The sequence below is a fragment of the Alexandromys fortis genome, unplaced genomic scaffold, assembly GCF_014885135.2.
Source record: "Alexandromys fortis isolate MF-2015 unplaced genomic scaffold, M_Fortis_MF-2015_v1.1 scaffold_151, whole genome shotgun sequence".
In the NCBI taxonomy this organism is placed as follows: Eukaryota; Metazoa; Chordata; class Mammalia; order Rodentia; family Cricetidae; genus Alexandromys; species Alexandromys fortis.
Window position 1 is genome coordinate 4065419 of NW_026068043.1, and position 13794 is coordinate 4079212.

Below are 13794 nucleotides of genomic sequence, written 5' to 3' on the forward strand. Positions count from 1 at the left end.
CAGAAGAGGCAGATGGATTCCGCAATGACAGCTCTGTGCCACCAGAGGGCTGTCGACATGCGGCGTACAAATGCGTCGGAGCGATCAGTAGGGGGCGCGCGCTGCCTGCAGAAAGTTCCCCAAACAGGCCAGAAAGATTAGTTGTGTAACCCTCAGACAAGCATCCCATCTTTCTAACTTTATGTTTCATCTGCAAAAATTCTAACTTCAGGACTATGATTTTCTGAGTCTCTTGGAAGACCTAGGAGGGAGAGTTTTGGATGAAGGCCATTTCAGGAGTAAAGGGAAAGAAAGAAAAGGAAGGAAGAAATGAAAAGGGAAGAAAGCAGAGTAGAAAGCAGGGAATAGAGAGATCCACTCCAGTCACCTCAGATACTTGGAAACCTGAGATTGAGTCTAGCCAGAGAAACTTACATGCCCCTCCCGCCTCGTCCCTTTCCCCCTTCACCAGGCTGTGTGAGACTGAGGATGAGGCTCAGCAGTAAGGGGCTTGCCAAACATAAACAAGGCACCGAGTTCGACTCTCCACCTCCACCAAATAAAACAGAAGCAAGAGAAAAGACACCTCCACCGACAATCTAACCCTGAGTTAGATGTGGTGCTCACCTGTCATCCCAGCATTCTGGCTTGAGGCCGAGAAAATAGTGAGTTCAAGGCCAGCCTGAGCTACATAGGCAGCTCCTGTTTCAAACAACAATAAAACTTTAATCCTGGCGAAGCCCCTCATGGTGGCATCATGAAGATGCAGTGGTGAATCTGGAAGCTTCTTTTTAATGCCAGCTGTTGGCATTTCCATGTGTGCCCCCCCACCAAGTCTTTTTAGCATCTCCTCCCTCAGTACCACACAGCCAGGGCATCCAGATCCAGTCCTGATAGAAAGAAAGTACCTCTGCAGTGTGGTCCCTCCATAGATTCCCTGGCCTCAGTTTCCCCATCTGAACATAGAATAAAAAACCAACTCCATTGGTTTTTTACCGTCCTTTCTTTTTGCCTTGGCGTTTCAAACAGTCAGGGTCCTAACCTTCCCCCAGCTCAGACGTTAGCAGTGCCAGACCTAGACACTTCCCCCACCCCATCCCTACAGAGCAGAGGTAATTGGTCTGTGGTGGAGCAATGCTGCAAACTTTTTTTTTAAAGGTCCCTGGGTGACCCTGATGCACTGCTGAGTTCAGAACCTCTGGCATCAAATTCCCCTGCTGGGAACTCTGCAAACTGGTGAGTCCCTGTCCAATGCATCTCCTGTGTGGAAACACAAACTGGGATGAATGCCAGGAGCAGGGCGTTTGGAGGGCACGTTTGGAGGGCAGGGAGTGGGCCAGTCCCAAGGCACCCAAAAATAAATCGGCGTCAATTGGACAGTCGTGGATTTGGTCTTCCTACCTGAGAATCAGATTTTCAGATTGAACACGGTGGTGTACGTGAGGAGGTCCAGGGAGTCAATCCCCTTGCAGAAGTTGATTCTCTCTTTCTGTCATGTGGTTCCCAGAGTCCAAAATCAGGTCACCAGACTTGCGTGAAAAGACCCTCTGCCCCTGAAGCCATCTTGCTATCCTTCATTTCATTTCTGAGACGGGGTCTCAGGTAGGCCAGACTGACCTCAAACCTGATATGTAGTAGACATTGACCTCGAACTTCAGATCTTCCTGCCTCCACCCTCTATGTGCTAGGGTTACAGGCTTGCACCTCCATGCCAGTTTTATGTGGTTCTGAGGATAGAACCCAGGGTTTCTTCAGGGACCCTGCCTGGTAAACCAGAACCTCTCCTCCACATCGCATGACCCTGAGTGTGCCTATACTGAGAAGTGACTGCAAATGGACTTTTGAGTCATTGGATGTGTGAACATGCATTTGTCATGAGGACACTTAGAAAATCTTCCCAGGCTCTGTCGGAACCATGCTGAGGGTCCCACACTCCAGAGAAGGAGCACCCGGGGGGGGGGGGCACTGTGGCCACACTGATTCAGCTAGAGACATCTTTCTGGGCTTTGTTATTCTGCTTTCTGGGGTTTGTTTGTGTGCTTTTGTTTGTTTGTTATTTGTTTTGTTTTTCAAGACAGAGTTTCTCTTTGTAACTGAGAAACTGGTTATCCTAAAACTTTGTAGACCAGGCTGGCCTCAAACTCACTGAGATTTGCCTGCCTCTGCCTCCCGAGTGCAGGAATTAAAGGCATGGACCACCTCCCCCCACACAGGGTTGTGTGTGTGCGTGTGTTTTAGCATTTTCTTTTTTTTAATATTTATTTATTTATTATATATACAATATTCTTTCTGTATGCCTGAAGGCCAGAAGAGGGTGCCAGACCTCTTTACAGATGGTTGTGAGCGACCATGTGGTTGCTGGGAATTGAACTCAGGACCTTTGGAAGAGCAGGCAATGCTCTTAACCACTGAGCTATCTCTCCAGCCCTTTTTTTTAAAAAAAAAAATTATTTATTTATTTATTATGTATACCATATTCTGTCTGTGTGTATATCTGCATACCAGAAGAGGGCACCAGATCTCATTACAGATGGTTGTGAGCCACCATGTGGTTGCCGGGAATTGAACTCAGGACCTTTGGAAGAGCAGGCAATGCTCTTAACCTCTGAGCCATCTCTCCAGGCCCAGGGTTGTGTGTTTTTAGCTGTGTGCGTGTGTGTGTTTTTAAACACCTGGGTAGAAAATTCTGCTATGTTTTATCCTCCAACTTTCTTCTCCAAAGCCTGAAGAAAGTTCCTCTAATGATAGACTATTTGGCTTTTCATTTCTTGGTCAAGATCAATGCTTTGTGTGGGTTGAGTTGAGACTTTCTTGCCAATTGGCTTGGATTTAAGTGAGCCAGCTGACCTTGGTGTTTGTGGAAGTCAAAACAACCAAACTTGCCCAAGTTGGGGCTGTGAGACCTTCCAGAAACCACAGAGAAAACTCACAGGGGGGGGGGGGAGGGCCAAACCACATGAGATCAACTTCATCTTAGTCCTGGAAGTTCCTGGAACTCATGTAGGAAAGCCCAGGTTTGGCAATGAGTCAGTTCAGCGACTGAACGAAAGGTCACACTTAGTACCGTGCAGGCTGGCGCGGCAGGAGGCTGGTGCCACACTGCATAGCTATATGAGGCAATTGGAGGACTTAAGATTATGCAGCCCCAGGTCCTTCACAGAGTTGAGCTCTGTCTTGTCTGGGCTCAGTTCTTAGAGCTTACTGAGACAGGCCCTTGCTATGTAGGTCAGGGGAGCTTGGTGTTCATTGTGTAGCCTCATTTGGCCCAAGCCCGTGGTTCTCCAGCCTCCTTCTCCAACGCATATCCTTGGCCTTTGGGGTGAAGGCGTGACTGTTACCAGGGCAGCCCTACCAAGCCGGGTTTGGCCACTTAGTTCAAATGAAATGCAAGAACAGACATTTATCCAAAGAGGGACAAAGAGGTCCAGTGACCCCCACCGAGTTCAGGGCCCTGACATGAGATTTAGATTTAAAGAGAGGGCTAGAGGGCTGGGTGTAGATCGCCTAATGGGTAAGAGAGTTCGCTACATAAGCACGCGGCTGTGAGTTCTAAACCCCAGCACCCAAGAACCAAAAGCTTGGCATGCTCACGTCCGTGCCTGTTGCTTGTAGGGCTGTGTGGGGAGAGATGGGAGGTACTCTGGGCTTGCTGGCTGTCATCTGAACTCCAGGTTGAGTGAGGGACTCTGTCTCAAGGGAATAAGGTAGAGAACAGGAGAGGACACTGGACATTGTTCTCTGACCTCCAAATGCGTGCATGGACGTGCCTGTATACACAGATGTGCACACACACACACACACACACACACACACACACACACAAGCAGTTCTTGGTCAAGTGCAGTCTCCCTCATCGCCAGCCCATCTTTGCTCCAACTCCAGTCTCCCGCAAGGTGGTCTGACCATTTTTCAGAACGGTGTGTAATATCGACCTGGGAGACAAGCTCCCAGGTCTAACTGGCACCAGGCATCAGCCTCTTCCTACTCTAGATTGAGATTCCCTGTGGGAAATGCCAATTCCCTGGGGTCCTTTGTAACAGTCCACTAACCAGAGGGAGGGCATTGTCTCTTTAGAATCCCTCCTGTCCTACGGGGAGGCTTACCCAGCTCCCGACTCTGCCTGACTCGCTGAGTCTTCTTCACCTCGGTAAGTCTGTGGCCGCAGAGAGGACACTAACAGCCTTAGGTTCCTCCCTGAAAAGACACACAAGGTCAGGTGCCTCCTGGAAGTAGCTTCCTCATTCTTAGGGGATGACTTTGCTTTGATCCCTCCCATGCAGGCTCCCAAGGATCCCTGGTGCCTTCCTGTACTCTCTGTTAGTGAAGAAGAAGGTGACAATCTATGGTAAGAATCTACACGTGCCCCTGCAAGGGGGAGAAGGGAGGAAGATGTGAACAGTGGACACAGACTCGAAACATGAACTCTGAGACTGAGGACATGGTAAGGTGCTCACCTGGCATCCAAGAAGCCCCAGATCCCATTGCAGGGTTCTAGACGCCAGGCTGGGTGTCACATGCTTATATCATAGCACTATGGGCAGCGAGCAGAGGGGTGGCACCCGGGAGATCATAAACTATAGATGATCCTCTGAGGCTCCATAGAGACTCTGAGAGCTGCCCGGGCTACACGAGAACTTGTCTCAAAACAAACAAAGAAGCATAAAGCTGGGGGCCATGACACATGCCTACAAAATCCAGGACTGGGGAGACAGGGGCCAGAGGACATCCTTGGCAACATAGCGAGTTCAAAGGCAGCCTGGGCTACACACAGCCGGTTCTGTAAATGGAGAAACGAAGTAAACAGACTCCAATTTTTCTGGTTGGTTGCAGTTCCCCCTAGTCGCTGCTTCCGACCTTTCCTCCAGCTTCCAGGTCTGCTGCGAGGCCGAGAGACGCTCCGCAGACTTCACACCCCGCCGCTGTCATGCTGATGTCCACTCCAACATCCAGGGCTGGGCCACCAAGGACTGAGCCCTTTCAAACCAAGAGCCAAAACAAAAGCCTCTCCCTGGAGTTGTCCCGGTCAGGTGTTTTGGTGACAGGGATATCAAAGTCACAAACACGAGGCCCGGCCAGCTGTCCTCTCTCATCCTGTTTTGAATCGGTCTTCCTGTGTGCACCCTATTTCCGCTGGGTAAGCTCAGACACCCACCGTGTCTCTCATGGATTCATGTGGTCCCTTCATGCTGCGCCTCTGTATCTCCACATACGTTGATCCCCTGCCTGGTAGTCACTGGGCCTGCCTGCCTTTCCAGGAAAGCTTGCCTGTGGGTAGTCTGTCATAGTGAGTTTAGCATTGTGTGTGTGTGTGTGTGTGTGTGTGTGTTACACTCTCACCCTGGTTTGTATGTACTTAGAGGACACACTTATAGGAGTTTCTCTCTCCTTCCACATGTCTGTCCTAAAAACTGAACTCAGATCAGCAGGCTTGGCCACAAATGCCTTAACCCATTGAGCCATCTCTCTCTCTCCCTGGCCCTATTACTTGAGACACATCCCTCACTGATCCTGGAACTCATCAACTCACCTAGAGTACCTGACCCAGGAGCCCCAGGTAACCTCCTGCCTCCATCTCCCCCAGAGCGGAAGTTACAGGCATGGGCTGCTAAGCCCTCTTTCTGATTTAGGTGCTGGGGATGGCTCAGGTCCTCATGTTTATACAAGCGGTTTACTGCCTGAGTCATCTCCCCAGGCCCAAGGTTGTCTTGATTACCATGTCTGCTCCGAAGCCAGGAGACAAGTCATATTTCCTACCATATGCTCCGTCACTGTCAGTCTATTTTCTGGATGCCAATCATCCCGCGTCAGAGTCCCTCCGCTCAATAGGCTCGGCCACCTTCTGCACCTGCGGCTCCTCAGATCTGTGGAACTGTCTCCTATGGAGCCCATCTCAAGACACACTGCAAACCAGATCGTAAATAATGAACCGATTCTCTCATCAAAAGGAAAAAAAAAAAGAACTTTTATTTTTTTCTATTGCATAAATAATGGTAAATTAGACTCTTTTTTTAATAAGATTATATATTTACAGACAAGATTAGTTACAGAAAACATCTGGTACATATATGGCAGTCATTTTCCTTTTATACAGTAAGATAACATGTGAATAATATCGCTTCATTGGATCACTTATGTTGCATGCCGAGTTCATTTATATTAATATTTACATTTGATATAAAGATAATTATTTTATTTCACTAACCTGCTGTCTCACCACTTAATAGCAGAAAAATCACCAAACTCACACTACATGAAGGAAACAAAAGAATGTAGATGAGGTAAGGTGGGAAATCGAGATGCATGATTGACATCTGACTGGAACATTCTGGAAGGAGAGGCAAGAAGCTCCTGTTTAGAACAGTCTTTACCTGTGCTTCTGAGACACCCCGCATGTAGGGGTCCAAATCCCAGCCATTTACATCTGTGCTTTGAGAATTAACTATGTCAATGACCTGTCCCCACCTGTGGACTAAGCTCTCCCACACCTGGCAGGACCAGCCCTTCAGAGTCTGAACAGCTTCCACGAACATGACCTTGGGTCAGTCCTTGGGCAATTACCTTCTTTCTGAATTCAGAATTTGGGTCAGAGAAATCACACACACACACACACACACACACACACACACACACCCAGGGCCTGAGGAGCCACTGGGCAGCTCCCTAATGGTCTCAGAGTTTTCCATCTATGTGAACTTGTACCAGGAGCTGAGTGAATCTTTTCTCAACAGATCTTTTCAGGGACGAGCAATGGGGTCGCCTGTGAACATCGACTGGCTCTCAGACTGCTTCAGGGATCAAGAACTAAGAGCAGGAAGCAGGAGTTTCTTATTCCCATGGTTTTGTTTAGGAGACAAGGCCTCCTGCTTTAGCCCAGGCTGACCTGGAACTCACAGGCTACTCTGGAACTTGCTACAGTCTGCCTCTGCTCCCATGTTTTGGGATTGTAGGTCTACGCCACTGTGCCTGGCTCACACAGGCTCGGAGGTGGCATGAAGAAGAAGGGACAAAGACTTGGGTACCTGCGACCTGCTGCGCCCCTGCCTGGGTCTCTTGCTAGGGTTGGGAGCATTGCTGTGGCAGGCATCTATGTCCAACCCCAGTCTTGGCCATGTAAAGAACAGTCCTGCATCCCAGACTTGTCATTAGAGATGGTAGCTTTCTGCCCTCTGCAGGACCACATCCACCTGAACTGCTTCCAAGTCCAGTGGCCAGGGGAAAGTAAGGTGGTAACTAATGGTGGGGAGACAGCATGGGCGTGCACACTCTTTATTTGGGGAGTTTCCAATTAGACATCCTCAGAGAGATTTTGGTAACATCATTTTTTCTTTTGGGAATCTGGATTTTATCTCAACCTATAATCTCATAAATTCAGATTCCATATAATCTTTATCCAGGGAACCAAAGCTCCTTCATTGTCAGGCTGGAAGACAAGAAGACATAGAAGCTCATCTTGATTCAGCCAACTTTTGGACAACAAACAAAAATGCATCATCTCCCCTGTGTGACATGCGACATGTTGGCTGGGAACCAGAGGGCACAGTTTCCTTCACAGATAGTAGACACCGACAGGAACACACAGCTGCCCTTGGGACTCATGCCACAAAACAAGCTACCCTGAACGATATAACACACAGGACTTCGCAACCTTCTCTACTGGAGATGGACTTTCCCCTGGCTTCTAGCAGCAAGGATCCTATTTCTGGTACCCTCCCTTTGGTTTTTCTATTCTGTTTTCTGGCCTTTGTTCACAGGTTTCAGAGCCTTGGGCAAGACCTGCTGAGGCTGGCAGGAGTCAGCATCCACCCAGAGGAGGTACTACCCTCCTATTGGTGGCATAGAGCTTGTGATTTGGGAACATGCTGATGGGAGGTGCATCCCTTGGACATTCCCAAAGTAGGCCAGATATACAGGGTCTAGAATCTAGCAGCCCTTAAAGAACATTCTCTGTCAGGTTCAAGGATGGAGCAAACATCCAGGTGAAACCTACATTCTCTGAAATATTCTTTCCCAATTAGCCTATACTTTCTGGAAAATTCTAGTACCTGCCTACTTTCTAGATATCCCCTCCCTCTCCCCGCCCCTCCCCCCACTCTGTGTTTGTACTCGTAGCTCAGTCCAACTTGTTCTGTAGAAGAGGATGTCCTTGAACTCCTATTCCAAGTTCCTGCACCTCCCAACCGCTAGAATTATAGGCATGCCCTATTAGCCTTGCTTGGATAACTTCTGAAAACATATGAAGGACTGGTTTGGAAGCCAAGACATCCACCTGAAGAAAAAAGGTTGACCCTATATCCAGAACGTGGGATGTCTTCTCTTGACAAGCTCCCCAAGGGAGGAGCTGGATACGTAATGTTGAGATACAGGGGGCTGCTTTGTGAAATTGATTTTTCTTTCCCCTTCGAGTGGAAAGGAGTCTTGTTGTGGTAGCTCATGCTAGCCCAGAACTCCAGGCTTGCCTAGAGCTTAACTATTTAGCTCAGACTGGCCTTGAACTTGCTCCACAATCCAGGCAAATGTTGAACTTCAATCCTCCCACCTCAGTTTGTCAACTGCCAGGCCCTGCAAGCATGTTCTCCCATGTCTGCCTGAATCCACCACTCTTTGTAGTATTTTAAGACAGAACCAATATTAAATATAAACCATTGGCATTAACATGACGGTAATGCATTTGCAGGAAGCATAGGATCCAAGGAGAAGGCCTAGTGAGCTGGTCCACCTGTCCCCTTCCTTCAAACCAACTGTGCGTGGCAAAGGCCACATAGCTGAGAACAGTCCCCTGAGTGTTAGTCAAAGCGCGGATGGAATGAAGCTAAGCAATTGTGACATTTACATGATCGTGGGGATGGGGTGGCCTAGCGTCTCCTCTATTCTGTCCTGACTATAAATAATTCAAGTGAAAAACTCTAATGGCTGCATAGCTAGTCTACTGCACATGGATTTTTCTCCTCGTGGAGGAGGGGGAGCTGGGGAATCAAGGCGGAGGGAAGAAAAATGGCTGTGAATTCTGGACTCTCAGCCCTGCAGGGCATCCTGGAAGAGGCCAATGAAAATTGCTGATCTGAAGTTGTTTGTGACAGATGCTTCCCAGGGAATGGAGTTCTGTGGTCTTCCAGATCATTATAAACAGTATGTGCCAAAGTCTAGAAGATTCATCGGAGCTCACCGGTTATCGTTATCATAGCGTTATATAAAAATAAGGACCCTTTTCATGAGAAAGTTCCAGACTCTCTATCTTAGGTATCTTAGGTAACAGGGTAGATCAAGTCGCTGTGGACCATTAGTGACATAGTGTAGGGACAGGATCTAATATGGTTTGAGGTACAAAACTTAGCACTGTCATCAAGGGCACACGAGGAAACAGTCCACATATGACATGCAGCCAGACAGCCAAGCCAACCCAACCCAGGAAGCACACCCAACAATCACCTTGTTCATCTTCTCATGATGACCTCATAGGGTCCCAGGGACACTATCTTAGATTCAAAACAATGTACACAATACTCTTTGATGTATGACCTGAGTCTGGATTTGAGCCCATAGCAGGAGATTGCAATAAAAGCCAGTTGTCTCTCTCCCTGGTCTTAGATTTTCCAATCCCTTTGAAAGTCCACTGACCTGGGACAATGAGGGCTGGGATTGGGACTAGTTGCTGGGGCTAGAAAGGATGCTCTCCTCAACATTCTCTGCCTTCTTCCTTCCTTCCTTCCTTCCTTCCTTCCTTCCTTCCTTCCTTCCTTCCTTTCTTTTTGATTCCATCCTTTCAGATACTAGATCACCTGTCATGTAAACTTTGAGACAGGAGCAGGTATGGCCGACACCTAGTCGATGTCCTGGTCCCTGCATGTAGGTCACCCAGAACGTCTTGCAATCGCTGAGCTTGTCCAAGAACTCCTGAGAACAGCAGTTCACCTCAGTTCTTATTTCTAGCTTACAGGATGGGAGAGCGTGAACAAGCAAGCAAATGCTATTATTAAAGATTACAAGCTTAACATGTTTTGGCCTGCCAGATGATGTAGGGTGGTTTTACCCGTCCCATATGGAGACAGTCTTGTTCTTCAAGGTGAGATAAAGGGTAGAGGTGAGAAGGCTACCCATGCAGGGCTTACTCCTTTTCTCCTGAGTTGGGGCAAGGACTCTTTCAAATACAACAGGGAAAGGTAGGGAAGTCATGCATATTCTTCGGAGGTTGATTCCCCATCTCTGCGGGAGATGGATTCTGGGAGTCAGAGTGCAGGCAGGTAGGATATACAGTCTTTTAAGAAAATGTTCCCTATGTTTATACCTTAGATGCAATGTCTCCATGGCAATCTCTTATAGTTGTCATGTGGAACTTGCAAGCATTCTGGAAGCCATCGTTAACAGTTCCAGGGTGGAGTCCTGACTGGGGATTAGATCTACCTCCAGGGACAGTGAGGGGGATAGCTTGTTTGAAGATGACAGGGTTCAGAGGCAGCCTGTCTTTCTGTCCCAGGTCAAATGCTGTCCTATTGTCTGACATTCATAGATGCCTGGGGGTGTGGAGCTGAGCTGGTAGCAAGTATGAGCCAGTCACCGAGTCACCTCATGGCCGGGCAGCCTCTGTCACCGATTCCTAAGGCAGCAAAGGCTGAGGCTCCTGCCTCTCCTACAGAGGGTGCCTTAGAGAGTATGGGAGACAGAACTTTCTGGAACCATCAGCCAACCAGCTCCTCCCTCCCAGTTACTGTCCTGAGAATGTTAGGGGGTCATGAACCTCGGGGTAACATTTGTGTGAACAGACCTGGGAGTGGGGCTGCCTGGAAAAGAATCCCGACACCCTAAATACGTCAAAGACAGATAATACAAGCAAAGCAGTTAGCAGGCAGGCCAACGAAATGCCACTAGACCTGGTTTCTTGCCCTGCTGTATTCAGTCGCTGGTTGCCGCAGACGAGGAGGATGCTGAGAGACTAACTTCTGAGCCATCGGAGAGAATCTGATGGCTGTTTTCCTATCATTTCTTCCATGCAATTGGGAAAGATGCTGGAGGGTTCGGTTTTGCTTTTTGTTTTTAAAGGGAATGGGTGCTCGTGCCCTTTATATTATTACATCTCCATTCATTGCTAAAGGAATCTAAACTCTTCATCTTTGGGGATCAGCCTCCTTCGGTATGGGGCAGATGTTGCAGAAAGCAACATTTGAAGACATCTGTATGTCCCCCCTCAGTAGCTAATCTCAGCTGCAGCATGGCTTCCGCCCCCTTTCGGGATCTTAGAATCCTGTACTTCCAGATGCATTCGCCTGGTTTCTCCAGCATGCTCCCGAGAGGATGCAGTTTGGAGTTTCAACCATCAGCAAGCGATAGGGAAGCATTGCCACTGCCAGCTATGCCTGCCTTCTCGCTCACACCCGGCAGAGAGAAGGCGATGGCTCAAGGAAGAAACTTAGGGGGTGGGAAGTTGTGCGGTGTATTAATATTCTGTGTCTCTTCCTGTTCTAGTGCAGGAGTCTGGTCCTATGGGGACCATGGTGACTCAGCCTAGGGAAGAAACGGAAAGGGCAGGTTTGCAGAGGGCACCGTGAGAAAGGCAGGCAGGCTGCTGCCTGGATGTGCCAGACTCCAGGCAGTTTTATGAAGTGACTCTGTGCCCCTTCGGGCTCTTGGGACCTCTGACTTGCTCTCTCTTGCCTATGCTATGGCTCAAACCTAGTATGACTTGTGCTCTTAGTGAATATTCACACCCTACAGTGGGAAAATATCGACAGCCGCCCTCCACACTACTGCGTGGAGGGCTGTAGAGGTGAGCTAGAGGAAGACCCTAGAAGGAGAACTTGCATGATCCAAGTCTAAGGCGGCAGTAAAGAGGGAGAAGGGAGGGAAGCTAGGCTAGAGGAATAGGCATCGCACCAGAAAAACCCTACCTGGCTGTAGGAGGGGGTGAGAGAGAGAGAGAGAGAGAGAGAGAGAGAGAGAGAGAGAGAGAGAGAGAGAGAGAGAGAGNGAGAGAGAGAGAGAGAGAGAGAGAGAGAGAGAGAGCCTCAATGTGGCTGGAGGAAAGAGTAAGGAAGGAGGAAGGAGAATCAGGAAGCTTCCGCCTGAGATCCAAAGAAGCGGGGGCAGGACAATTTCACTACAGAGATAAAGACTTGGGCTCAGGGAAACACAAAGGGAACTAGCACATCTATAGATGACAGGCAATCTGACCACTCACACTTGAATTTATAGTGAATCTAGGAAAACTGAAAGAAATGAGTCGCAGCCTGCTGCTGAAAACAGACCCCAATGGAAGTGTCCTCTGTGATCAGGAGTCAAGTCTCCCACACATCAGCCACGCCTACTAAACACCACGCGCGCGTGCTCTCTCTCTCTTTTTTTAACGAGTCACTGGCACAATCTGAATATCTTGAGATATTAAGCAAAATCCAGCCCATACAGCCAAGTGATCTTTCCAGCTCTTCTGCTTCAGGCTCTAGGTCTCTTTCTTTTAGCTGGGGAAAGACTAAGAAAGTCCGAGATGAGGGAAGGGTTTAGGTGTACACCAGTCTTAACTTACAGATGTTGTCTAGCATGGAGACTCAGAGGGGCTCTGTTACTTTGGATGCCCGGGGTGTGGGCCTCCTTGCCACCAGGCTCAATTCTTCCCCTCCCCCAGTAGCTTCACCCTTTGCTCCCAAGAAGCAGGGATGGGTGTGATTTAGAGGCCAAATTCCCGTCCAAAGTAAGCGGTTAGGGAAGAACAGCATCAAACACGGAGGAGTCTCTTATCTGTCTATGCTTCGGGTTACAGACACACCCGGGCTATGAATTATTTTTTCTTTTCTCTAATGGTGGCACAGGCAAGAAAAGCTGGGAGCCAGGCTCTCTGCAGATTCCAAGATGCTGGTGCGGGATGGACTTCAGAAACAGAAAGCCAAGTGCCAAGGAAACCAACCGAGAGCGCCCCAGCTCTTCCGACAGGAGTCCTGTAGAAAAGGCAATAAGACCAGCAGTGCTGCAAGGAGCTTGAGCCCTGCCTAATGGCTTTCCCCCTCGTGCCTTGGGGGGAGGGGTCTCCATGGGGGTGGAGGAAGGAAGCCAGGGTGAGATGGAAAGTCCCCTTTCCTGTCGCAACCCAGAGGTCAACCTCAGCAGGGAGTTTCTTTGGGTCCCTGGGTTGAAAGAATCGGGGCATGGATGGAGGTGAGTGTTGTTCGTACTTGTCTTTTCTTTCTCGCTCTGTGATGCCACCGCGATACTTGGATGGCTACTGGAATTCCAAGGCGAGAAGAAAGCAGTATTTTTTCCCCCCTTCGGAGTTGCTACTGGCGGTTGAAGCAATAATTGAGAACTCCCGGGTATTTATTGCATTGGGAAACAAAACCATGAAAGCATTTGAAGACAGCCCTTTAGTGTCCCTGCCAAGGAGATGGAGTTGATCCGTGATCCCGGTTACCCTGCAAACTTGAGTTCTTTACTGAACTGTACCAACGACTGCATCCATCCATAGGTCCAGATCTCCGGTGTGGAGGAACAGAGTCTGCCCGCGGGGCATGCACATGCGCAGTGAGCTGGCAACGCGGTTGTGGCTGGTGGGAGGCTGCTACTCCATGCCGCTCCGCAGGATCTGGTTGGCTGCAATCAGCATGACGCTTATGATGAAGGCCATGGCGAAGGCGCATATGAGGCTCTTGCGGACGCAGGTCTGCCGGTTCTGCTTCTGGGAATGAACTGGGGGAAGGGGTGGGAGGAGAGAGAACAGAGAGATAGCTTGAGACAGCTGTATGTTTTCTACACAGCATAGACTGTGGCTGGTCTAACCAACTTAGGGGATGGATACTATGGGGCTCTTAGCAACTGCTGAGCAGAAACTTCTGGCAA

General features: G+C 49.0%; 2 long non-coding RNA genes across 2 annotated transcripts in view; one reads left to right on the plus strand and one right to left on the minus strand.

Moving 5' to 3' along the window:
* Window positions 1-4117, minus strand: part of LOC126516017 (uncharacterized) — a 64986-nt gene extending 60869 nt beyond the window's left edge. Inside the window, exon 1 of the long non-coding RNA XR_007595987.1 lies at window positions 4083-4117. This is a non-coding gene — a long non-coding RNA (uncharacterized lncRNA). The remainder of the gene's footprint in view (window positions 1-4082) is intronic.
* A 200-nt stretch (window positions 4118-4317) lies between these two features.
* LOC126516019 (uncharacterized) lies at window positions 4318-13516 on the plus strand. Its single transcript, XR_007595988.1, has 3 exons — window positions 4318-4420; window positions 4810-5113; window positions 6708-13516. It is a non-coding gene; the product is annotated as an uncharacterized lncRNA (long non-coding RNA).
* The last annotated feature ends 278 nt before the right edge of the window (window positions 13517-13794 follow it).